Source organism: Monodon monoceros, unplaced genomic scaffold (genome assembly GCF_005190385.1).
Source record: "Monodon monoceros isolate NGI ecotype Baffin Bay Population unplaced genomic scaffold, NGI_Narwhal_1 Super_Scaffold_8, whole genome shotgun sequence".
NCBI lineage: Eukaryota > Metazoa > Chordata > Mammalia > Artiodactyla > Monodontidae > Monodon > Monodon monoceros.
Window position 1 is genome coordinate 68,738,271 of NW_021703785.1, and position 23,119 is coordinate 68,761,389.

Genomic DNA, 23,119 nt, shown 5'->3' on the forward strand with positions numbered 1-23,119 from the left:
AAGTAAATAGACATACAGAGGTGTTAATTAACTTGCCTAAAGCAAGGCAATAGGTACCACCAGATAATTAGTACCAAAGTCAGAATTCAAACCAAAGAAATCTGGATTTAGCATCTCTTAATCACGAAGCACCATTCAAATCTGACCACACATCCAGTTGTTCACTATTTTAGTTCTACTCTATTATCCCTACCCCTAAGTTAGACGCTACTTTATTTACCTTATACCATCTGTATCTATATTTAGCAATATCTTTGCTCACCATTTCTTCTTGTCCCTCAGACATTCCACCTGAGGTATTTTTTCCACATATTTTTAGTATTTCCTTTAATGAGTGTCTTTTAGAGAAAAACGTTCTTAGTTATTAAGTCAGAAAATGTTTTTATTTAACTTTTGTTCTTAAAGATGGTGTCAGTGGGTAGAGAACTGTGGGTAACTTCAGTGTCTCTGAGCACATTGAAAATAATTCACTGGCTCTGATATCATGGTCACTGAAAAATAAGATTTTACTCTCATTGCCATTTCTTCATAGGTAATATCTTTTTTTCTTGGATGCTTTTAAGGTCTTTTGTCTTTCATGGACTTTTTCCCTTACTTGAAGTTCATTTGGAGTCTGATATTTTAGAATTTAAATCTTAGCAATATTTCTGAAAATATCCTAGTCACATATCTTTGAAAATTGTCTCTTTGTATAAGTTAGGACTTATTACTCTTACTTCCTTATTTTCGGTTTTATATTTTGCATCTCTGTCTTTTTAGATGGTGTCCCAAATAATTCCTTCTGTTCACAATTTTTTAAAAAAATTCAGCTGTGTCTAACCTGCTCTTACAGATTTGTGACAATTCTTTGTCCGTCATATGTATTACAAATACCATCTTCCACTCTTTGGCTTCCATTTTCATTTTCCTAGTGGTGTCTTTGATAGACAGAAGTCCTAATTTTAGTCTAGTAACATTCATCAATCAAGAGACACTGCCAAGCTTTGCAGAGATGATGCTTTCCCTCTCAGTAACCTTGAAGATCAAAGAGAATATGCCTGAGCGCTAGCAGCCTAGCAGCCGCTAGAGGGGGCAGAATGAGTGCAGAGCTCCCAAAAGGGCCGTTCCCAAAGAACTGTCAATATTTGACCTGCCTGACAGCCTGCTGAAAAGTTCCATTTTCAGGGCATCTCTTTCTTTGATGTGACTTAGAACTCCCTCTGTGAGAACAGCCCTACTGACAGGGTATGTGTCAAAACAATCAGCATTAATTAACACTGCAGTTGCTTAAGGAAGCGTTACAAGTTGAGGCTAACAAAAGGCTATGAAAAAAAACTTAAAAGGAAACACTGGACACGTGATATCCATAGGGTGCTTTCAAAAGTTTCTATATATTCCTGGGAATCTAGAAGACCACAAGCACACACACAGGGCTGTGTGCATACCTAGAGCTGTGTCTATGCCTAAGAAACAACTGAGAAGACCCTAAGCTCTCAATTCTGGCTGACCTTGAGGGTCTGCACAAGCAAGAAGTGTAGGCTAATGCAGAGCTGTAAGCTACCTGTGGGAACTTGGCAAGCATGCCCCAACACGCACACAGAAGCCCCAGAGAAAGGACGAGAGACTTATTGGTTCAAGACATATAAGGAAATCTTAGTGCAATCATTCGCTGAACACTAAGGTAAGTAGCAGAGATTTCAGCGGCTATACATGACAAAGAATACAGACTTTATAAAATTTGTCTAGGAAAGTCACTGAACAAATAAACAGAAAACAGCAAGAACAACAGCAAAAAACCTTCGGAAGGAGAGAATCTTATTACTAGGATGGGCACATTATTTATCTAGAATGTACAGTTTTCAGCAAAAAATCACAAGACATTAAAAAAAAAACAAACAACAAAACCCAGGAAGAATATCTTTTCACAAGAGAAAAAAAGCACACAAAAGAAACTGTGCACGAGAAAGGGCACATGTTAGATTTACTAGATGAAGACTTAAAGTCATCCATCATGTAGGAAACCATGTTGAAAGAACTAAAGTATGAGAATGACATCTCACAAAATAGAATATGTCAATAAAGAGATATAAATTATTTTTTAAATGAAAATTCTGGAGTCGAAAAGTGTAAAAACTGTAATGAAAACTTCACTAGAGGGGCTCAACAGAAGATCTGAACAGGCAGACAAAACAACCAATAGACTAATCAAGATTATCCAGTCTGAAGAACAGAAAGAGAATAAAGAATAATAAACAGAGCCTCAGAAACCTGTGGGACACCATCCAGCATACACATAAGGGGAGTCCAAGAAAGAAAGAAAAGAAAGGAGAAAAAAGAATATTTGAAGAAACAATGGCCCAAAACTTCCTAAGTGATGAAAAACAATCTGCTCACCAAGGAAGCTCAATGAACTCCAAGTAGATCATTTTAAAGAGATCTACACCAAATACATCATAATCAAATTGCTAAAAAGCCAAAGAAAAGGAGAGACTGATGAAAGCAGCAAGAGGGAAGCAAACTCATTCTGCACAAGGGGTCTCAATGAGGTTAACAACTAACTTCTCATTAAAAACCATGGTTGCCAGCAGGCAGTGGGATGACATATTCAAAGTACTAAAAGAAATACACTGTCAACTAAGATCCTACATCTAGGAAATCTGTCCTTCAAAAATGAAGGAGACGAAAAAATGAGAGGCTTCATCATATCAGACCTGACCTACAAGAAATACTAAACAGTCTTCCAGGCTGAAATGATGGGACAGTAGCTAAAATCCAAACGAACAATGAAGAACACCAGAAAAGGTCAATACATGGGTTTTACAAAGATAGTACAAATGTGTCTTCATTTGTAGTTTTTTTCTTCTTTTGGATTTAAGGACAACTGTACAAAGCAACAATTATAAAACTATCTTGTTGGGCTTACGGTGTATAAAGATGTAATTTGTATGACAATAAAAGTATAAAGAAAAGGGAGGGAATGGAATATAAAGAAGCAAAAGTTTAGCAGACTATTTAAATTGCTATTAATCCAAGCTAGATTGTTCTAAGTTACAATTTCATTTTAATTGCCAGGGCACCCAATAAAAAAAAATCTCAAAAATATATAGTAAAGAAACAATAGATAATTTAAATGGTATGCTAGGAAATTTTACCTAACACAAAAGAAGGCAGTAACGAAGAAATAAAGGGAAAAAGACATGACATAAAGAAAATTTTAAATGACATACAAAAGCCCTAACCTACTAGTAATTATGTTATATGTAAATGGATTAAACATTCCAATTAAGAAGTAGAAATTGGAAGAATGAATTTTAAAAAGTCCAATTATATGCTGTCTACAAGAGAAGAGCAAGCAATGACACAGAATGGCTATTATCAAAGAAAAGAAACTTGTACACTGTTGGTGGGAATGTAAATTGGTATAGCCACTAAGGAAAATGGTACGGAGATTCCTCAAGAAATCAAAAACAGAGCTACCATATGATCCAGTAATTTCACTTCTGGGTATTTATCCAAAGGAAATGAAATCACTATTTCAAGGGCATATGTGCCTCAGAGACAGGGCAGATGTGCCTGGAGTGGTCGCTGGAGCTGGATGGTGGTAACACACGAAAAACACGTGGTCCAGATGCCTCTAGTATGGGCTGGGGGACATCTGAACGAGCAGGGGAGTGGAAATAGAGAGTGGACACCAGTTTCTTTCTTGTCTCCTCACATTCCTTCCCTGTGGGGACTACCTCTTCCTCTATTTCTGTGATACTAGTGGAATTGCCAATCAACCTCCTCTCTGCACTGTCCCCCTGCCCCACAGAGGTGGGTATGTGACCCAGGCTAGCCCACAAGAGAACACCACTCTGCAGGAATCAGGGAGAGGTATGTAAGCTTGGGCTTGCGACCCAAGCAGAGCCTATTGTGGTCCTTTTGTAGGATTGAAATGGATGCTGGAAGGGGTTTCCTTCTTCGCTGCACTTCAAAAACCACTGCTTTTACCAATGAGAGATTTGGCAAAGAATACAGCCATCAGGAAAACTGCGAGATAGAGAGATTGAGATATATTTTGAAAACCTAGCTCCAGACATACGTACATCTGGCAAATCCTAAACTTCACAGTTATGTAACAATAAATTTAAAAGATTTCCTAGAGTTGTTTGAATCAGGTATGGATTACCTGCAATTGAGTGATTCTTGACTAACACAGAGAAGTCGTTGTTTCTGTTTTTGACCATTTAAAACTATGGTTGGCTGTGACTTGTGGAAACACGAATCTCCAAGGAAGAAGTCAGGGACAGATTACCCTTGGTCTCCTACTATTTTAGGGAAATGGTTAATAAGAACACAAAGATTTATCTTTGGGAGTATTCAATAAGGTGATGGTTTGATGAGATGATGATAATTAACTAAAATGATGTGCCCAAGAGTACTTCCTTGGAAGTATTCATATCTCTCCTCTCCTGAATAGAGCCTTATATTATGGGATTGGGGACCTGGATCTCCAAAAGACTGCAATGATCTCATAGCATCTGTCTCTGAGAAATGAGGAGGATAGGAGACAATGAAACGGGGAGCTGTCTTTGAGGGTAATAAGATTTCCAATCTGTAGCCAGTTGGGGAGGAGCTGAGAAAAGATAGTGGGGCTTTATCCTTCCCATCACTGCTTCATGTAGAATCCCTGCTTCTCATCTGGAATCCCCGCCGGTTACTCATCATTTAACTAATGTGTGAATGCCTCTTCTGTGCAGGCACTCTGCTTAGCACACAGCGGTGCACAGGTACAAAAGGGCTTTGCCTTTATGGAGTTTCAGCCTAGCGGGGGGAAGACAGGCAATGAAACAATTAATTAGGGCTTCCCTGGTGGCGCAGTGGTTGAAAGTCCGCCTGCCGATGCAGGGCACGCAGGTTCGTGCCCCGGTCCAGGAAGATCCCGCATGCCGCGGAGTGGCTGGGCCCGTGAGCCATGGCCGCTGAGCCTGCGCATCCGGAGCCTGTGCTCTGCAACCGGAGAGGCCACGACAGCGAGAGGACCGTGTACCGCAAAAAAAAAAAAAAAAAAAAAAAAAAAGAAAAGAAAAGAAATACACCACTTCTGATGATGTATCCTTAGGCTCTGGATTGATGCACGCATACCATGTTTCTCTAGAGGATGGTTTCGGACCTGGGGTCCCAGAGTGCTTGCAGTGGGGATGGCCACCTGTTATTAAAATGAAAGCCATCCAGAAGTGTTGCCACTGGCATCTGATCTGTGTCTAGAGGAGTCCTCCAGTACGGGATGAGGGGGAGGGAAACCAACATGTGGGATCTTCCCGGACCGGGGTACGAACCCGTGTCCCCTGCATCGGCAGGTGGACTCTCAACCACTGCGCCATCAGGGAAGCCCTTCCCTATTATTAACATCTTGAATTGTTGTGGTGCATTTGCTATGACTGATAAGCCAATGTGGACACATTATTATTAGCTAAATTCTGTAGTTAATATAAAGGTTTACTGTCTGTGTTGGACATTCTGTAGTTTTTGACAACCGTATAATGACGTGTAGCCCCCTTACAGTATCGTTAAGAGTAGTTTCACTGCCCTAAACATCCCCGTGCGCTACTTATTCATCCCTCCCACTTCTTCCCCCGACAAGCCTCTGGCAACCACTGATCTTTTTATTGTCTTCATAATTTAGCTTTTTCCAGAAGTTGGCATCATACAGTATGTTGTTAAAAGAGGACAAACACAATTCCCCTAGGCCAGCAGCTAGCAGGAGGTAGAGTTTAGTCCAAAACCACATCTGTCTGACCCTGATTCTCTACGTTTTCTGGACCGCATCCTGCCTAACGGTGCTGGCCCGGGACTTGGTCTGTCCACCTTCACCCTGGATGGCGCTCCTAGGGCTTAAATTCTAGCATTTCCTTTCCTTAACAGTCTTTGGAATCTTGGATCCACTGTTCTTTGAGTCTCATCAGGGTGGCCTGTCACTCATGATCCCTCTGGACCTGCGTGTGATCCTAACCTGCCTGATTTCGCTTTATTTATAAATCCAGCGAGTTTTTTCGACATTTTCCCCTAACTTTTTGCTCAGGCTTTGAGCATCATTATTCTTCCCCTGGTTCGCACTGAATCTTTTCTGCCAGCAAGTTGCTTGCTCACGGGCCTTGTCATGGAGGGTCTCCTACAGTTTTACTGAAGACGAAGTCTGCTGGGTGAGGCTGCTAAATGGAGCACAGTGCTGACAATTGTCTTGGTTGAGTTCTACCCATACACCCATCAGGGCCTGGAACACTTGCTCTCAGAATTTACAGATACTAACTCTATGATCCGTCTGCTTGTTGCCCGAGCAGAGCATCTCTACAATCTATTAAGTTCTATTTTATACTGCCAAGAGTAAAAAAAAAAAATCCCACAATCATATTTCAAGTACTAAGGGATATTCTGCTAAGAATAAAAGGTTTATAAGCTCCAAACAGAAGTGAAATAGCTTGTGGAAAACCATAAAGGAATGAAAGAGTAGAATTCAGATTCAAATCCAGATCAAGTGCAAAGGCAAAGCTGGTGGTCCTTGAATCACACCAGGCTTCCGTCTGTGAAATCCTATGATGGCAGTGTCAGCGGGTTAAGGAGGCTGTGTGGGATTCAGGAAGAGCCCCAGCACAGGAGACCTCCTTAATGCAACTTGAGAGCATCCTTTCACCAATGAACAGTTGAAACTGAAATTTTGTTTTAAAACAACGTGTATGTAGTCACTGATTATGATACCAAACACTCCAAAGTGCCTTGCAAATACTAGCCCATTGCTATGTGTTCACGAAAACGCTTCTGAAGCTAGTAGCACCCTGCAGTTATATGCTTTATAAATTGCTAGTGTAATTCCAAGAGTATCGCACCCTGTGGCTGATAATGAGGCCCCATCACTGACCAAGGACATTGCGGGGGGAGGGGGGTTGGGTAGGAAGCGTGGAAAGGACTCAAAGGCCGTGGACACTGTACTATCGTTTTTCCTGTTTTCCTGCAAAGTTAGAGAGGAGGCTGGCGGGGTTAATCTATGACCTACTTACCTCTCTCATGTCACAGGTTACTGGATCTCTATAGACTGTGGCTTCTGCTTGGTTTTGGGCGCCAAGAGGGAGCCTGTGAGGTGAGCGCGGTGGGACCCGGTGCTAGTTTCTGCCATCTCGGGGAGAGTAGCTCCGGAAGTAGCCGCGGAGACAGGCCCGCTGGCCAGGTGCTCGTCCTACCGCCAGGGGCACAGGCAGATTCAGGCTTCCGGCCCTTCCGGACAAGGGGCGAGGATACATTATTTGTTGAAAGTAAGGGAACAGCAATAAAATATTCCAATGACAAAGAAATGAAGGTTTATCATAATTTAAAAAAAAAACCAACCTTGAAGTCCCTCCCCAATCTTCTCATTTTGGGGGAGGCAAACTGGCCGCGAGCGCGGGGTCCGCTCGGCGGGGTCCGCTCGCCGGGGTCCGCTCGCCGGGGCCTGCGGTCGGGTGGACAGTCCGGCGGCCGCGCCAGTCGGGCCCGCGCGGGGGTCTGCGGGGACCCGAGGATGCAGGCGGGCTCCCACTGCCCGAGGGATGGCCGCACGCAGGCGGGACGACCACCAGCGCGTCGGCAGGCGCCGCCCACCCGCGGGGGAATCCCAGGTTAGGGCGCGGGGCGCGCGAAGACGCCGCGCCCCGCCCCCCGCCCCGCCCCCGCCGCCGCCCGCTCCCGGAGCCGCCGCCGCGCCGTGCTGCCATTGGTGCCAGGCGGTGACGCTGGCGAGCGGGCCGGACGGCGGGGCGCTGGGGGCGGGCGCAGGGAGCGGGGCGCGGCTGATGAAACCGGCTCCCGATCCCTCCCGCCCTCAACGCTCCATTCACTCAGCGCCGGCAGGTGTGAGCGGCAGGTCAGCTGCCGGCGGGGCGCGCGGCCACCCGGCGTCCGTTACCCGAGTCTCCCGCTCCGGCTCCCCGCGCGCCGCGCCTCCGCCCGACCGTCCGTCAGTCCCGCCGAGCCTTGGTCGATCGTCCGTCAGTCCAGCCGCGGTCTTGCCTGCATCCCGCCACCCGCCGGCCCGGTGAGTCCCCGTCCTCCGCCGGCGCCGGGGCAGCTGCCCGGGTCCGGGTCACCTTGGGGGGCTGACCCCGGCGACGCGGGGAGGGGCGCGGAGCCCGCGCGGGGAGCCCTGGCATCCTCCGGGTGGGCGCGGGCAGGGCGGACGGGGGTGTACGCGGCCGGTGCCCATGAGGCTGTCTCCGCCACGGAGTCCATTTTGGTTCGCTGAAGGCGCGGCGTGGTGCATGATGCAACACCCCGTGAGGAAGCGTGGGCGACCTGGCGCCTCCGGGGTGCTGGCCCAGCGCTCCCTGCGGGGCACCGGGCGCCGGGACGCGCGGGTGGTCGCGGGGGCGTGGGGACGGGGAGCGGGCACTGGGCCCGGCAGGCGTCCCGAGACCTTCCCTTACATGGCGCGGAGCGGAGCACGCCGCCCCGCCGCGAGGTCCACGACGTGCTATCGGCCGCGGGTGGAGAGCCCGCCGGGCGGCGGAGGGTGGTCCCGCGGCAGGTGGCCGGCCGAGGACGGCGTCGCGCACCCGCAAGCTGGCCGCGGCGCCCACGTCTCTTCCTCTCTGGAACCCTGCACACTCCCTGGCCCGCCTCCACCTCTCTTCCGGGTCCCCGGAGTTGTTTCGGGGAAGTCCCCCCCGCCGGGGGCTTCCTTGTGACCCAATCTGGCCCGTAGAGGCCGGTGCTCAACGCTTCCAGATGGTTTCGAGCAGGAGGCAGTTCTTCCGGCTTCACCGAGACAACCTATTCTCAGTGTGTTCCTTTCTACGTAGTAGGAAACTTCCCGGGCCAGGCGGGTCCCGCAGTCATTCTAAGACCAGTGTGTACACGGCAGCAGGGCGCTGTAGTACTACTACCTTCCCCTTTTCAGTGGCTGTGAGAACCGAGAGGAGTGGTGCTTGACTTGTATGATTAGGACAGCCAGACAAGTGCCTTCCGGAAGAAACGGAACACTGCCCAGTACCCGCCCTCAGGCTCTCACGTGTAGAAGTAACCTGGCGTAGGTTTTACTCCAGATTTGTAAACAGAGGAGGGGGTGAGGGTCTCAATCCCAGGTGTATTTCCCTAAATGAGCTCTTAAAACTGTGACCAGGACTGTGTTTTGGCCTCTGGCTGAATTTCCTAATTGTGTTTCATTTGAATTATAATTTACTCGGGATTCATCTTAACGTTTTTTGCCACTTAGGTTTGGTTCCGATAATAGGAAACCATGATACCTACAAAAATATCCCCTGATATTTTTAGTTGATCTCAGTGGAAATTATTATTTTTATATGCACACACCCTTCTGTGATTAAAACAAAAAGGTCTTGTTTAAGTCACAGTCAGAATAGAAACTTAGGGGACAAAATCAACAATGGATTAAAATAGTTTTTAAAGGTTTAGCATATTAAGATCATGTTTAATTATTACAGGTAAAATTTAAAGAGTGCCAAAGGGGTTTTGACTAAAGAAACAGGACGAGAATTAATAGAGATCAGAAATGTACTCAGTTGTTTAAATCTGGATTGAACCACATGGGTGCTCTCATGCATATAATTATTTGCTTTAAAGGAAGAAAGGCTTGAAAGACGAGATTGCTGACCTCGAGGAGCTTGCATTTTAGGACACACGTTAATTGTATTGGGTTGAGGCTTCCATTCTTTGATGGGCTTAAACACATGTTTACTGACTGTTCTAGTCTGTCGTTTCTTGTCTACTCAGGCCAGTAAAAATATGTAATTACGTTGGAGGACCCAGCATTATGTCTTATTAAATTAATCCCTTACATTATTAATTATATATTTGAAGGTATTGGTTTATTAATCCCAGAGAGGAATTTGAAACAGGAATGAATGTGTCCTTGTTATGGGGAGAAACATTTTCCTCTGACCCTGGAGGTGTCTGGGCCACAGGCATCTTCTGAGATGGCCATCCTTCCACCTGGGGCCGGGTCCTCACTCCAGGTGGGACCTGCGGACGGGTGGGCCGTGGTGCTCTTCTCCAGCCTGGGGCCCTCACCCCTGTCTGCTCCCGTTGCCGGCAGGCTGTTTCTCTCAGAGAAGCGGGGAGTGCTGGGTGGCTGTCAGGGAGTGGAAGGGCCACTTCAGATCCTGGGTGGAGAAGAGATGGGGGACGGGCAGGCGCAGAAGGGGGGAGGCCAGAGCAGAGACTGGTAACTTAAGTCTGGAAAAAAACCCAAGCCCAGCTTATTTCTGCACAAGAGAGTGTGTCCATATGTCGTTTCTGTGAGAGAGAGAGATGGTGGCAGCTTGGTCGGGGTGGACACTGTAGGAATGTGAGCTGATTGAGTTCTGCTCCGTCTGCAGGCTGGTGTCCTTGCTCTGTCTGTGGATTTTAAAGGAAGATTCCGTGTGAGGCGCGAAAGGCCGGTTGAGGTTCCATGTAGAGCGGAGCCACTGTGCTAGTGAGGTGGGGAAGGCTGAGGAGAGCATGTCGGGAAGGACTCGGTAAAAGTCACAACCGGCTTTTTCCAGACGCTTCCATCCTCATGGGCCGGGGCTGAGCCGGAGCTGCCTTGTTGCGCCCATGTGCCGCCGCGGCTTGGGGCCTCCTCCCCCTCTGCCCGGCAAGCCTGCGGCCTCCTTGATCTCCCCTGCGCCCTCCAGTGGGCATCTTGGCCGTGGGTTTGTCCCATGGCCCGCTTGGGGTCTGCAGCCGTGGGGCGCGCCTGCTCTTTCATTCCTGGCCTTCAGGAGGCCTGCCTGCCGGGGGTTTCTTGGGCCGGAGGCCCCTGGCATTGGACCCCAGGCCAAGGTTGTATCTGCCCAAGGTTTTAGGTCTGTTCCAGTCAAGAGAAGAGTAGCAGCTTTGGTGGCAGGTTATGGGCCCCGTGGTAACTTCAGTGGCTTCTCTTTCTCTGTAATCATGTCCCCACCCCCAACTGCAAAGCAGCTTTGACAGCAACTACCCCTGCACTTGTTCAAAGCAAGTCCCAGTTTATCATGGGGGGGGGGTTAGTGCATTTGCCACCTGTGAATCTGCTAGAAGGACGGGCAGCACGTTGGTAAGAGGATTTGGTGGACTGCTGTCTTCATTTGGCTCCGAAGACGTTCCTTCAGGCCTTTGGCCTCGGCAGAGCAGCGGCTGAAGCTGTTTGCTCCACCCATCGGTCAGGATTCGCTCACCCAGGGGACACAGGCTGCAGGAGAGACATCTCTGCACGTTGGGATAGATTCCGGCACGAGGTTCCCTCGTCATGCCACACCCGAGTCTTCCATTTGGCTTTTCCTCTGGTTATTGTCATTAGCACTGGGGACCGCCAGGTGGTAGATTTGGTGGACAAACCACGTCAACTGAGGGTAGAGCTGTGTGGAGTTAGAGGCCAGCTTCAGTGCAGCCTGAGGTCATCGCCCTGAAATGCAGACGCTGCTTCTAGGAGCCGGGGCGGGTGGTCCAGTGCCGGGAACGGCGCCATCCGAGGCGTCTTTGGTGCAGGTTTGCTGCCGTCTCTGTGCAGCCTCCAGTATGTCCTTTGGGCTGTCGGAACCCTGCAGATGTGCTCTTGCCCTGCCTGTAGCTTGGGGAAGCCCGCCCTCTCAGCCTCATAATGATGAAGCCAATAAACATGAAGTGCAGAATATTCTTTGAAAGAATAAAGGTCAGTCCATTTAGACTCTTTCACAAAATAAGTTCTTTCCATTGCCAGCCTTCTCTTCTGATAAAGGCAACCAGAAATCAAGCTCCGTTCAGCCTTCAAAGGCTACCAAGAGGCGGATTTATACTGAGGAGGGAGAAAGAATGTCCTTCGTCCCGTAGGACAGCGTGTGTTTCCACACTGTCTCCCTTCTTCCTGAGTCACCTTTCCCCTCTGGAGGCAGTTGTTTCTGAAACATTCTGTCTTCCTGCCGTAGTGCTTTCTTCAGAAGACCCATGCAGATAAGGTTCTTGCCTGTGAGAACAGCCAAGTACTTTGCCACGTGCGGAGGAGTGGGTCCTGATTCTCCGCACGTGCTGGGCGCACAGGGAGCCCCGCATCGCGGAGACCCGCTCGCTGTGCCGACTCCGGGCGGCCCCCTGCTCTCCCTGACGGGCCACGCACTGCGGGGACGAAGGAGGTGCCGTGGGCCTCCCCCCTGCCCCGGAGTGGGCTCCGCTTACAGGATCAGTGCCTTTTCTAAGATATTTCTCGGAGCCACATTTGAATCCTTTTCCATATTGCCTGCATAATAATTGGCTTCTAGTGCCTACCTTACAGGACTGAGAGGATTTAAATGAGGCAATCATCCCGGTTCCGCACTTAACACAGCTTCTGGCGCATACCAGGTGCTTCGTATAAACGTTAGCTGTTTTACTGGAAACAAAGCACAGTTCTTTGATTTTGGCGTGGAGAAGAAAATCTGTAACAACTTTATTTGCCCTCCCATTTTGCCAAGGTGTCAAAAGGTCGTCCCTTCTCCTTGGAGTTGTGTCTGCCTTGCAGTGGGTGGCGTGGCACCGGGGTGTTGGGGAGGCCAGTCCCCGCAGGTCTCAGATCCACAGCCTTGGGTTTGTCCCCTCCTCACGCCTCTGGGAAGCAGAGCTCACGGTCCCATCCTCAGGGGTGGCCTGCCTGTATCTGTGTGCACGTGCGTGTGAGTGTGTGCGTCTCTGTGTTTTGGGGGTGTCTGCCCTCGTCCATCCTGACCCCAGACATTTGGTCCAAATTACCCTGAGCGCTTTGGGTTTAAAAACTGGGGCCAAGTCTGTTTCCCACCTTTTTTCATCCCTTACTTTGAGGGCTGAGGTAGGTGCCCCAGTGCATTGGCGTGGGATGGGGGCCCCATCACGGGGGCAGCGGCGAGGGGAAGGGAGCAAACGTCTTACCGGCGTCTCATCACACTGTTGTCACCGTCGTCTTCCTGCCCATGAAGATGCTGGGGGTGACCTTTTAAGGTCGGCTTGGAAATGCTCTCTTCCTCTGTATCTTCTTATCTGCCTACCAAGTACCATTAACCAAAGTCTCTTACACCAAATAGGAAGGAAGGGAGAGGCCCTGGGGCTGAGTAAGATCCAGACTCCAAGCCCTTGTTAGTGCTCACCGTGGGGCTCGCTCCGCACTTTCTTTGTTGTCATTTAATCCTCACAGCCGCCCCCTGAGGTTGGTCCTGCTGTTTGGCCGATGGGGCGATGGAGGCCCTGAGAAGTGACACAAGTTGCCAATGGGCACAGGGGTGGGTCGTAAGTGGCAGAGCTAGGATTTGCACCTGGGGCCTGGCTCCAGGGCCCTAACACCGAGCGTGCTTTGGGCTGTGGGCGTCAGCCTGTGCCTGGGGCTCCGGCTGCTCGCTCTGGGAACCGTGGTCTGGCACGCGTGTGCGTGGGGCCACGCCGGGCCCTGAGATTAACGTACGGACCTGGAGATGCCGGGCTGCCACGTGCCTCTTGGTTCCAAGTAAGTTCTGGAGGCGCGGGAGCTGGCTGTGCCACCACTGGGCGGCAGCCTGCTGTTTCTCTCTAGCTGCCCCGGTTCCTCTGAGCGCAGATCTTTCCTCTCTGAGCCCTGGGCTCCGGGCACAGCTGGAGCTCTGGGGTCCTTGACACAGCTGTGCCGAAGTGTGACAGAGGCTGGGCTGTGTTCCTCCTGGGTCAGTAGTCTGACATTGGCATCACCGGAGCTGGCTGGACGAGGGGCTTCCTGCCCGGGCCACGGGAGCCCAGCCTCACTGATCTCCATCGGTTGTCTCTGCTCCCTCTCCTCCGCTGCTGGGGGGAGGGCCCTTTGCAGGGGGTCGTCTGGTTTGTAGGGAAAAGTGGCTCCCTTCTCGGTTCTCCCTCCTTCTCAAGGCCAGTGGCGGTAGCCGTTCTCCCAGGATCTTCACTTTGCTGACTTCTGTAGTGTCGGAAGGTGGGAAGGGGTCTTCTTTCTTGGAAGGTGCTTCCTTGACGCCCTCAGGAAGCCGGGGCTGGGGGCTGTCCGAGCCAGGGTAGCAGCAGGCATCGTCTACGCTGGAGAGACGTGTGCTGGCAGGGCCCCCGTGGCCGTGGCCCCATGGGGAGGCCGTGGGTGCTGGCAGGTGGAGTGGGGAAACTCGTGCCCGTCCCTTCCTGCCTCTCTCCTTTCTTCCTTTGCTCTTTCAACTTTTTGTGGATAGCATTTCAAACTTAAAGAGAAGTTGCAGGGGTTACAAGGAGTGCCTCAATTTTCTCAGATTCACTGGTTGTTTACATTTCATTCCTTCTTTCTGTTTATCTGTCAATCAGTTAATCTATCTACACACACGGATGCATTTTTTCCTGAACCATTTGAGAGTTAAGTGGAAGACATCATGTCCTTTTATTTACCCCGGCATGCTTCAGTGTGTTTCCTAAGAATAAGGACATTCATTCTCTTACGTGACCACAGTACGACATCAAAATCAGGAAATTTAACATTTGTGACATCATCAAGTCCACAGTCCATATTCAACTTCCAGTTGTCCAAATAATGGCCTTTACATATGCATGTAGGTAGTTGGTTTTTTGTTTTTCGTTTTCTTGCGTTTTTTTTTGTTTTCAGGATAGGCTCTTTCAATGGAACTGTGGTCTAATTTTCTACCTTATAAGCCTCTTTAAGAAAAAAAATGTTCCTAAAAGTTAGAATATGTATTGTGAAAAATTTGGAAACTACAGAAAAGTAAAATAAAGAGAAAATAAACAGCGTCCACAATTCCGGCAGAGAGGCTGAGCGCCCGGCCAGGGTAGAGGGCTTGCAGGAAGGTGCTTGGTCGGAAGACTTCAGCTCAGGGTGACATGGTCCCGCAGACCTGCACCCTGAACACACAGGGCGGGGGCCCGGAGCAAGGCCTCGGGCTGCCGGAGCAGCAGGCGCCCTGTCTGGAGCGGATGCCTTTCAAGCTCCTGCCCACCACCTGGCCGTTTGCCCACCTGAGCAGGCAAACATAACCCCCTCGGGGTGGGGAAGGGTGGAGATGATTATTAAATCCCCAGAACTTGTTCAAGCCTTGAAAAGAAACGTGGCAGGCCCTCTCTTGTCTCCTGTGTAGCCCTGGCTTCCCAGACTAAGCAGAGGGTAGGGATGGGCAGGGGCCCTGATGGAGAGGAATTGTCCTGGCCTCCTGGCCTGTAACTTGCGGTTATTTCATAGGGTTGTTGAGCCTCCCGGCCGCCACGAGCGGGCCAGGGGAGCAATAAGGGGAGAGATTCTAAATGGTGAATTGTGTTCTGTGCTAGCCCAGAAGTCCCTGGGGGAAGGTTCCAGACTGTTGGGTGAGGTGTGGCTCTTGTTCCTTTCTGTGTTTCGTTTATCAAAGCCGTCCCCTTTGTCATCACCAGCAGTACCCCCGAGACTCCGCTCTTTCCCCGGCCCTGGAAGGGGCCCTCGCTGGGTGGGGCTGGTTTCTAGAAGGGTTTCGTTCTTAGAACCCGGCTCCCGATGGTTCGTACCTCAGTTTCCCTGAGCTGTGAAACCTACACTGTGTGTGAACAGGGCCTCTGAAAGCCATGATCAAAAGCCCCAAGTATTTTTCCATGTTTGTTTTCTCTTCTCCCGCACCAGACCCTCTCCTTGGAGGAGGTGGCCTGGAGAGGGACTGCGGTGGGCAGCCGCCCAGACTCTGCACACCCCGCTGGGGCCACGGAACTCCTAACCTGGACGGGCCAGCACCGGAGGCTGCTCTTCAAAGAAACCCTTTGAAGTGCAAACATTTCCTTTCCTGAAAAGAAGGGAAATTGAAATGAAAACGTATTGTTCTGTGCAGACAATGTTCTCTTGGATCAAAGAGGGAGTGGGGCTTATAAAAAAGGGAGATTCACAAGTTAGGCCTTAACGTGGCACACGGGGAAGCCGTGACCGTGTACATGTCCACTGCCCGGGGTCCGTGATCGGTAAGGTTGTATCTTCCCTTTTTTTCCCCCTTAAGGTCCTAAATCTGGATCTAACATGCTGTGTTTAACTGTGTCTCTCTCGTTTGTGTTTTTATCCTGTGGTCAGCATTTAGAAATGTCCTTTGGTAAATTATGACACCATCCACGATGGAATACCACGTAGCCAATAAAAGTGATGTTTTCAAGGAACATTTGATCTTAAGGGAAAAACTTTACTGTTAAAAGTGAAAAAAATCTGGACGCAATTTTCCATAATCAGTGTTCTCTTAATGAGATACATGTATTTGTACAGAAAGAAAACAGTGAAAATCAGGCTCTGTTTTGTTCACTGCTAGGTGTGTAGCACCTGAACTAGTGCTCAGCAAATATTCGTTGTATGAATTATTTTTATAATTAGTGAAACAGCAGTATAGTTTAAAGGCGGGGTGTCTTTGAGCTAAGTAGTAACATTTTGGCAAGTGGAAAGAACAATAAATTATTTTGAATTTCTATTGTAATTCTGTCCTGGCATCTCGATTTGGGGTTTATTTTGGAGGTTTTGGCTACAAACATGTACCACATTTTGTACTTTGATACACATCACCCTATGAATGAGTGACTGTGACGTTTCTACTTTTGGAGTAATCGGGTCTTGTTGAAATTAGGGTATTGGGATAAGTTTTTCCTGGGTTGGCTGCTAGGCTCCTTCACAGATGGGGTAAGGAGACAACTTCTCAGGTGCTCTGTGGCTGATGTACCATTTCACCGGTTTGACCTGTCCTGTTGTTGAGAATTTTGCCTGATTTGCCCAGGGAAAGTTTCTCATTTTCTAGTATCAGTACTACCAAGATATACTAGTAGGCCGTACATCGCCCTGTTTCTGATTCAGAAGGTTCTCTAGTAACACAGCATCTCAGGTTGGCTTTGAGGATGGCCCTGGTCTCAGTGATTGCGTGTCACAGCCGCCCGTGCTTCCCGCTGGTGAGCTCGTTTCGTTCCTCCTTCAGAAGGACACAGGCACTTAGGTTTCAGAGCCCGATCTGCACAGGGTTCTGGAAGCCCCTTGGGGAGGCTTCCTTCGGGCTGGGGTAGGGCTGCTGGGGCCCACACCCCGGTTCTCCCGAGGGTGGCGGCTGTCAGCTTCTTTGGCTGCAGTCTACAAGAGGAAATAAACTGAAACGCTGCTCAGGTGCACACACAGGGAAGTACGTATTTATATACAGATTAAAATGAAGCTTCCCACCAAACAGTACTCATTCTCGTATTTGCGCTGCACTCTGATAATTTTTACTCTTTTCTATTGCATCGCGAAAAATCCCGGTGGCGACTTGCAGTTTGCAGACACTGCTGGGCGTGGGCGTGCTGGCCTCCATGCCCACCCTCCCCTGACCTCACACGCTGGTGTTTTGAAGGTGGCCTGGTCAGGCTGTGTGTTTTTTTTCAGGGATGGCCCAAACATTTGTTAATTTCAGCACTTTGACCTTTTTTTGTGTGTTTACTTTTTTCAGCGTGATTTGAGGAAGAGTCCACCTGAAAGGTGAGCCTTCTCTTTCAGAGTTGAGGATTTGTAGGAAGAAGAGGGAGAAAAGTCACTCTTTCAGAAATATTAATTTTTAGACTCTGAGGTCTGATGGATTAAAGTTGAACAGGGCATTGAGATTATAATATTAGCAATAGCAATTGTACCATTAAATAGTTCTTCCTGAAAAGGTTGAATGCATTTTGTTCTCTGTTTTGAGAAGCGTTTGAATTTTTTTTTTTTTGCTTAGAAAGTTAATATTCTTTAACTAATAAGTCTTTGTATATAATTCCTAGAACAATTGTAAATCAAAGGAATTGATTCTGTGGAACAAAAGCACAGTGACAACAGAACTAGAACAAGATAAATCACCTAGTTTATTGAAACTGTACAAATATCTGGCCTTGTTTCTTGTAACTTCTCAGTAAGTTTATTGTAAGAGTTCAGAGTGCTTAATTTGTAGTCTTTTAAAAATTCATTTATAAATTACAAATATTACCACTGTTGTTAGTATTTGAGAAGAATCCTCATGAACTTGATTTTATGCTGTTATATATGTTAATATTATGTGAAATAGGGGATTATCTGCAATTGTAATTGTATAACATGTCCCCCATAAGTCTACAACCTCACATTTTTAGCAGCAAGTTTGGTTTTTAAAGGAAATCTTCTGTTGGAAGACCTTTCTTTCTCCCTAGAGGGCAACCTTGGGAGACATTAGGCAACAATATTCACTAATTCTTTGAGTAATGCACATTGAACTGGGAAGAATGTCTTGCTAGGCTCAGAATTTGATGCAGTCAGAATTTGGAGAATACCAGCTGTAACTTGTGCTAGGACTCAGGCCTAGTTACTGAAAGGCTCTCAGGTCTGTGGTCTGATGAGTCACGGCAAGGGCTCTGCCACCTTGAATTCCTCAGGCTTCCCTGCAGCTCCTGGCTGCCTGTGAACTGTCCTGCCTTGAGCATCCGCAAGGCAGCTCTTGCTGAGTCGCCCTGGAGAGCCCCCCCCCCCCACCGGTTACTGGGAGATTCGCAGCCTCTTCGGGGGCTGCTGGCTCTGACCCGAGCCCTCACAGGGTGTCTCTTTCCAGCAAGGTGTGTGGCCCTGGCAGCAGGGATAGAGGCAGAAGAGCCCTCCCTCCAGTCCGACGCTGCGTGGGAGCGAGCAGCGCTGTCCCCAGCTCACGAGGGCCGGCTCAGTTCTCCCAGCCCCTCCCCCTGCGCTACACTGCCCCCAGCCAGCAGGACTTCCGGGCGGACTTCATTGTGCGTGTGGCCTGAGGGCCACAGCCCTGCTCGTCTAGACCTCGCCTTAGTACCTGGACCTACAGATGCAAAGTGTGCACTAATAAATACAAAACTGTAAACCAAGGGGCAAGACTAACCATGGCTGGGAAGGTAGCGCACAAAACAGGAGACGCTTCCATGGCACTGTGCATACTGCCTCTTCGTTACGACTGCTACCCCTCCATCCACATCGAAAACGCGCATAGGTAGGATTGGACAGATGTGGCAGCAGGGGCAGGATGGAGAAGAGGAATACATTTTGCATAAGTATGTAAGTTCAATTTGCACGATGTCCTAGTGCCTTTCACATCCTAAAGTCAGACCTCAGAAACCCATCTCACAGGCTCACAGGTGCCTGCGCACAGATCCCCTCTGGGCATTTCGCCGACCTGCAGATCTGTTTCCGAAGGTCTGGGGCAGAGTTTCTAACCAGCTCCTGGGTTCTCTGGGAGTAGCCGGCATCTGTCAAACTACTGGCAACTGGATCTCGTCAAGGAGACCTCAGCTGCTGTTGGACCACAAGCCCCTTGAGGCCAGGCTCCTGGACCCACCAGTGCCTGGTGTTGAGTAGATGCTCAAAAGATGTCTTTTCAGGAACCCAAGCACTTGCTGTCCCCGGGCCCTTGGGGTGGGAGGGGCGTGGGGCACATTCATCTCTGACCAGCCTGGTTATCTGTTTGCCACCAACTGCAGATAGGGAGTGGAAACTCAGGCTGCAGGGGCAGAGCTCCCGGCAGGGGCAGAGGTGATAGGAATAGCATACCTAGAAGGAGGCACCAGAACTCGGCAGCTCCAGTCTCAGGAGTCCGTGTGTGGGAACACCTGCAGCTCCCAGTCTCCCCATTTGGAAGGTGGGGAGAGCTACACTCCCTGCGCCGTAGGCTGTGCTAATGATTAGATACGTAAAATGAGTTGAGAACGTTGCCTGGTGTTCAGTAACCGTGAGCTCTAGTTAGGGTTGGCGTGTAAAGGGTCAAGCTTCAGCCTCTGGAGGTTTCTGCCCAGTGAAGAGCCCACCTCAGAGGTGGTGACTGCTGTAATGCGGTAGGTGTGGATTAGCTGCAGAGGCTTCAGAGACTGCGGGGTGCTGGAAGGGGCTAAGGAGAGGTTGCTACTTGTTCTCTCTTGGTCAGGAAGTTCTTAATGGAAGAGGGGGTGTCAGGACCTTTAATTAAAGGGGAGCCGTGTGGAGGGATGGGGCCTGGGGTGCCGGGGTTCCCTGCTTCCAAGACCCTAGACCAGGATGCCGCTTGGTGAGGGAGGGTGTGGGTTTGGGCAGACTTGCAGGTGTTAAGCCCCTTGCAGTTTCCTTCCGTTTGCCTCTGAGGAAGTTTCGGGAACGGTTGGGTGCTCAGGTGTGGGTCCATCCTCCTCCCGCAGCCCAGAGGCCCCAGAGGTGTGGCCTCGGCCCCTGACCTTTGAATTGATCTAAATGTTCCTTGTCACAGGGGAAATAATGAGGGAAGAAGTGATGGGAACGGACTATTACTACGCTCAGTCGTACTTGATTTTTATTTTTGCCGTGTTGTCTGGCTCATTCGTTCATATGCTCATGGGAAGGCGCTCTGTTAAGTAGTATATGGAAACATCATTTATGTTTTTCTTTAAAATCTGGGATTTGTGATCACTTCTGTAAAAACCGTGAGCCAAGACCGGTCGTTCTTGGAGGGCTGTGCACGGCGTTGGTGATGGTGGGGTCTGAGGGGTCGGGGCGGGGCCTGACCCTGTCCTTGACTCTGTGGCCTTTGGTAGCGTCTGCATTTTGCCTCCTGCATGTATTGCTTTATGAAATCCCACCACGGCATTGTTTCTTGGGGAAAATCAGATTTAATTCATGGCGTCTCGTGCAGAGTGTCTTATAATCACCTTTCGTACACTTTTCAGTCTCTAGAGACTTGCACGTTATCTGTCTCACCAGGTGGCAGGATGAGCGGTGTGTTGCATGGGTGAGACCTTGTGGTTGGGCCGTGAGGAATCCCTCAGCTTTCCCGCGCTCGTCACCTTGGCAGAGGGGAAGGCTGTCAGCCGAAGGGGATTAGTCTTGATAGCTCAGCAAAGCGGCCAGTGGGGAAGTTGAGACGTGTGTGTGTGTGTGTGTGTGAAGGTGTGGGGGATGTCTGTAAAGGGGAAGGTAGTGCCGTCCAGCCCAGGAGCCGTGCTCCCCGCCTGCTTGTGGGTCGTCTTGAGGTGACAAGGGGTGACTTTCGGAAGAGGGATGCGGTCCCTCCCAGCTCTTGAATGAGCCGGGAGTCAGGCATGGTGGCGTCAGGGGAGCCGGGATGGATGGACGGGGGCTAGAGCTGGAGTCCTTCATCCCCTGCTGCCCAGCCCTGAGGTCCCTCTGTGGATTCACCATCCCCTCCCCAGCAAGTGCCCCAGGCAGGCCTCTCTGCTCCCGCCCCCCCCCCCCCCCCCCCCCCCCCCGTTAGACTGGCCTGGAAGTCCAGAGACCTCCTTGCTGCCAGCCGAGCCTTGGACCGAGTGACCCTGGGCGGGTCCGAGCCCTCAGGGCCATGCTTTCTGCTTCTGGAGTCCGAACAGGTGGCACTAGGATACTCGCTTTGGGGCTTCCAGCCCTAAGCAGGAAGTGGGGACATTCTGTGACTATGGAGCCTCCAGAGAGCTCCGTGCAGCAGTTGGGTGTCCAGACTATAAGAATGGATGTTGAGTAGGAACAGTAGAGATCCGAGGTAGTAGAGACCAGAAGCTCCGGCGTTAGGACACTGACAGAGATTTTGACTGAGAAGTGTCACTTGGCCTGTATGAGCCCAGAAATGTCGAGTGGCGTGACCTGTTGCAACCAGAAGGAGAAGAGTGGCTGTTATTAAAAAAAAAAGCACCTGGTCGCGGGCCTCCACGTGGTCCATCAGATTCGCACCCCCTCCTAGGAGCCCCCCAGAAGAGCCCAGGCTGGTCAGAGCAGTGTGTTTCCTCAGCGCATCTCTGGAAAGAGCGAGCAGCAGCCTTAGACCAAGGATTTCACGGTCTGATGCAACACTGCCGGCCGCTTACCCGTAGTCCTGGGCAAGGACTTCCTAGCAGGGGCAGCCGGGTGCTGATGTGTGTGGGGGGCGTCTCCTGTGGGTTTTGGAATGTTGGGATAGGCCATGAGAAGTTTCATTTCCAAACTATCTCACCAGAGAGGAAGCTTGAGAGAGGTTATCTTTCAAAAGGATTAGGCGGCCATACACACCAAAATATATACAGGCGCCATCAAAGGAAAAAGCAAGCAAGCTTGCCCTTGTTAACCCACCCAGCTTGGATATGGATGGAGCCACGTCAGCAGCAGAGCCCAGCTGAAGCTCTGGGCCTGGGATTCTAGCAAGAGCTGTCTTTCACTGGAAACACTTCTTTTGGAAAATCCTTCTCAGGGTCCTTGTTTCTGCTTCTTCCCTGCCTCCTCCAAGAGACATACTTCTTGGCAGTGGAATAAAGACAAAGGTGGTCTCAAAGATGTGAGAGAGAACGGAGGCTCCCTGCCTGCCACCAGGCCCCGCGGGCACAGAAAAGGGCAAACGTGGCTCTTTGAGGTTCGCTGCTTTCGACAGGCTGAGACAGGGAGCCGATGCGGGCGATACTGAAGGGTCACTGCTTTTCTAGCATGGGTGGGTCATCATGGTGCCCTGTCTTCCAGGAAGAAATAGCAGACCAGAGCGGATGTCCCAGACTTGGGTTTCTCTCTGCATCCAAGCGCCCTTCGCTGCATCTGGGGTGGACCAGCCTGGAGACAGACCCTGAGACACCAGGTGCCTTTCCTGGGCCTCGATTTCAAGGAGCCCCTTAAGGAAGGGCATTCTGCCCAAGGTCCTTTGGGTTTGCCTTAGTGGACAGGATCAGAGATGACAGAGCTTTCCTATTTAGATATGCAGATGTGTGTATAAAGATAACCTGCCCTTGTATTGGGCAGTGCGCACTCAGCTGTGCCACCGAGTTCATGTAAGGGTCAACGGCAGACAGAGGATGGCAAACGGTCAGATCTGCAAGAGAGACTTCGGCTGTACAGCCACGATTCAGATGTCTTACATATCTGCTCTCTGGACAGAAATCCGATAAGGGTTGTATTACAGGAGAGGGGAAGTTTCTAGTCTGCAAATCCCAGTGAAGCCTTGGCTTTTGTTTGGGGATGGGGGAGAGCTCAGCTCGTACAAGGGCCACGTGGAAGGTTTGGGACCCCCCCCCCCCCAGTCTGGCAGCACCGGCAGAAAGAGATGCGACCCGAGTTTGAAACTCCTGTAGACCACGGCGTGGCCAGCTGCCGATTTCCCCACCAGCCCTGGTGGTCAGCTTGGCCCTGGTCAGGACTTTCAACTCCCTCAGCATAAAGAAAAAGCACATAGTGCTACGCAGCTGGTCAATGACAGAACCAGAGGAGCAGAGGCGGAAAAGGGAAGTGGACGCAAGAAGGATGGCATTATCCCCGGCTGGCTGGCACGTGGAGCTGGGGTTTATCACGAATCTTTGGAGATGCTATCATGGGATATGCCTACGTACAAAGTTTGCTTTGTGAGCTTCT

At 50.0% G+C, this 23,119-nt stretch overlaps 1 protein-coding gene and 1 long non-coding RNA gene across 2 annotated transcripts in view; one reads left to right on the forward strand and one right to left on the reverse strand.

The window, feature by feature from the left end:
* LOC114887977 overlaps nucleotides 1–7,586 on the reverse strand; it is a 51,422-nt gene extending 43,836 nt beyond the window's left edge. Inside the window, exons 1-2 of the long non-coding RNA XR_003791663.1 lie at nucleotides 7,339–7,586; nucleotides 7,014–7,227 (exon numbers count right to left, since the gene is read on the reverse strand). This is a non-coding gene — a long non-coding RNA (uncharacterized LOC114887977). The remainder of the gene's footprint in view (nucleotides 1–7,013; nucleotides 7,228–7,338) is intronic.
* Nucleotides 7,587–7,825: 239 nt separating this feature from the next.
* The window catches only part of SLC7A1 (solute carrier family 7 member 1), a 68,721-nt gene continuing 53,427 nt past the window's right edge, over nucleotides 7,826–23,119 (forward strand). The window contains exon 1 of the mRNA XM_029209865.1: nucleotides 7,826–8,023. The gene's annotated coding sequence lies outside the window, so the exon portion shown is untranslated. The remainder of the gene's footprint in view (nucleotides 8,024–23,119) is intronic.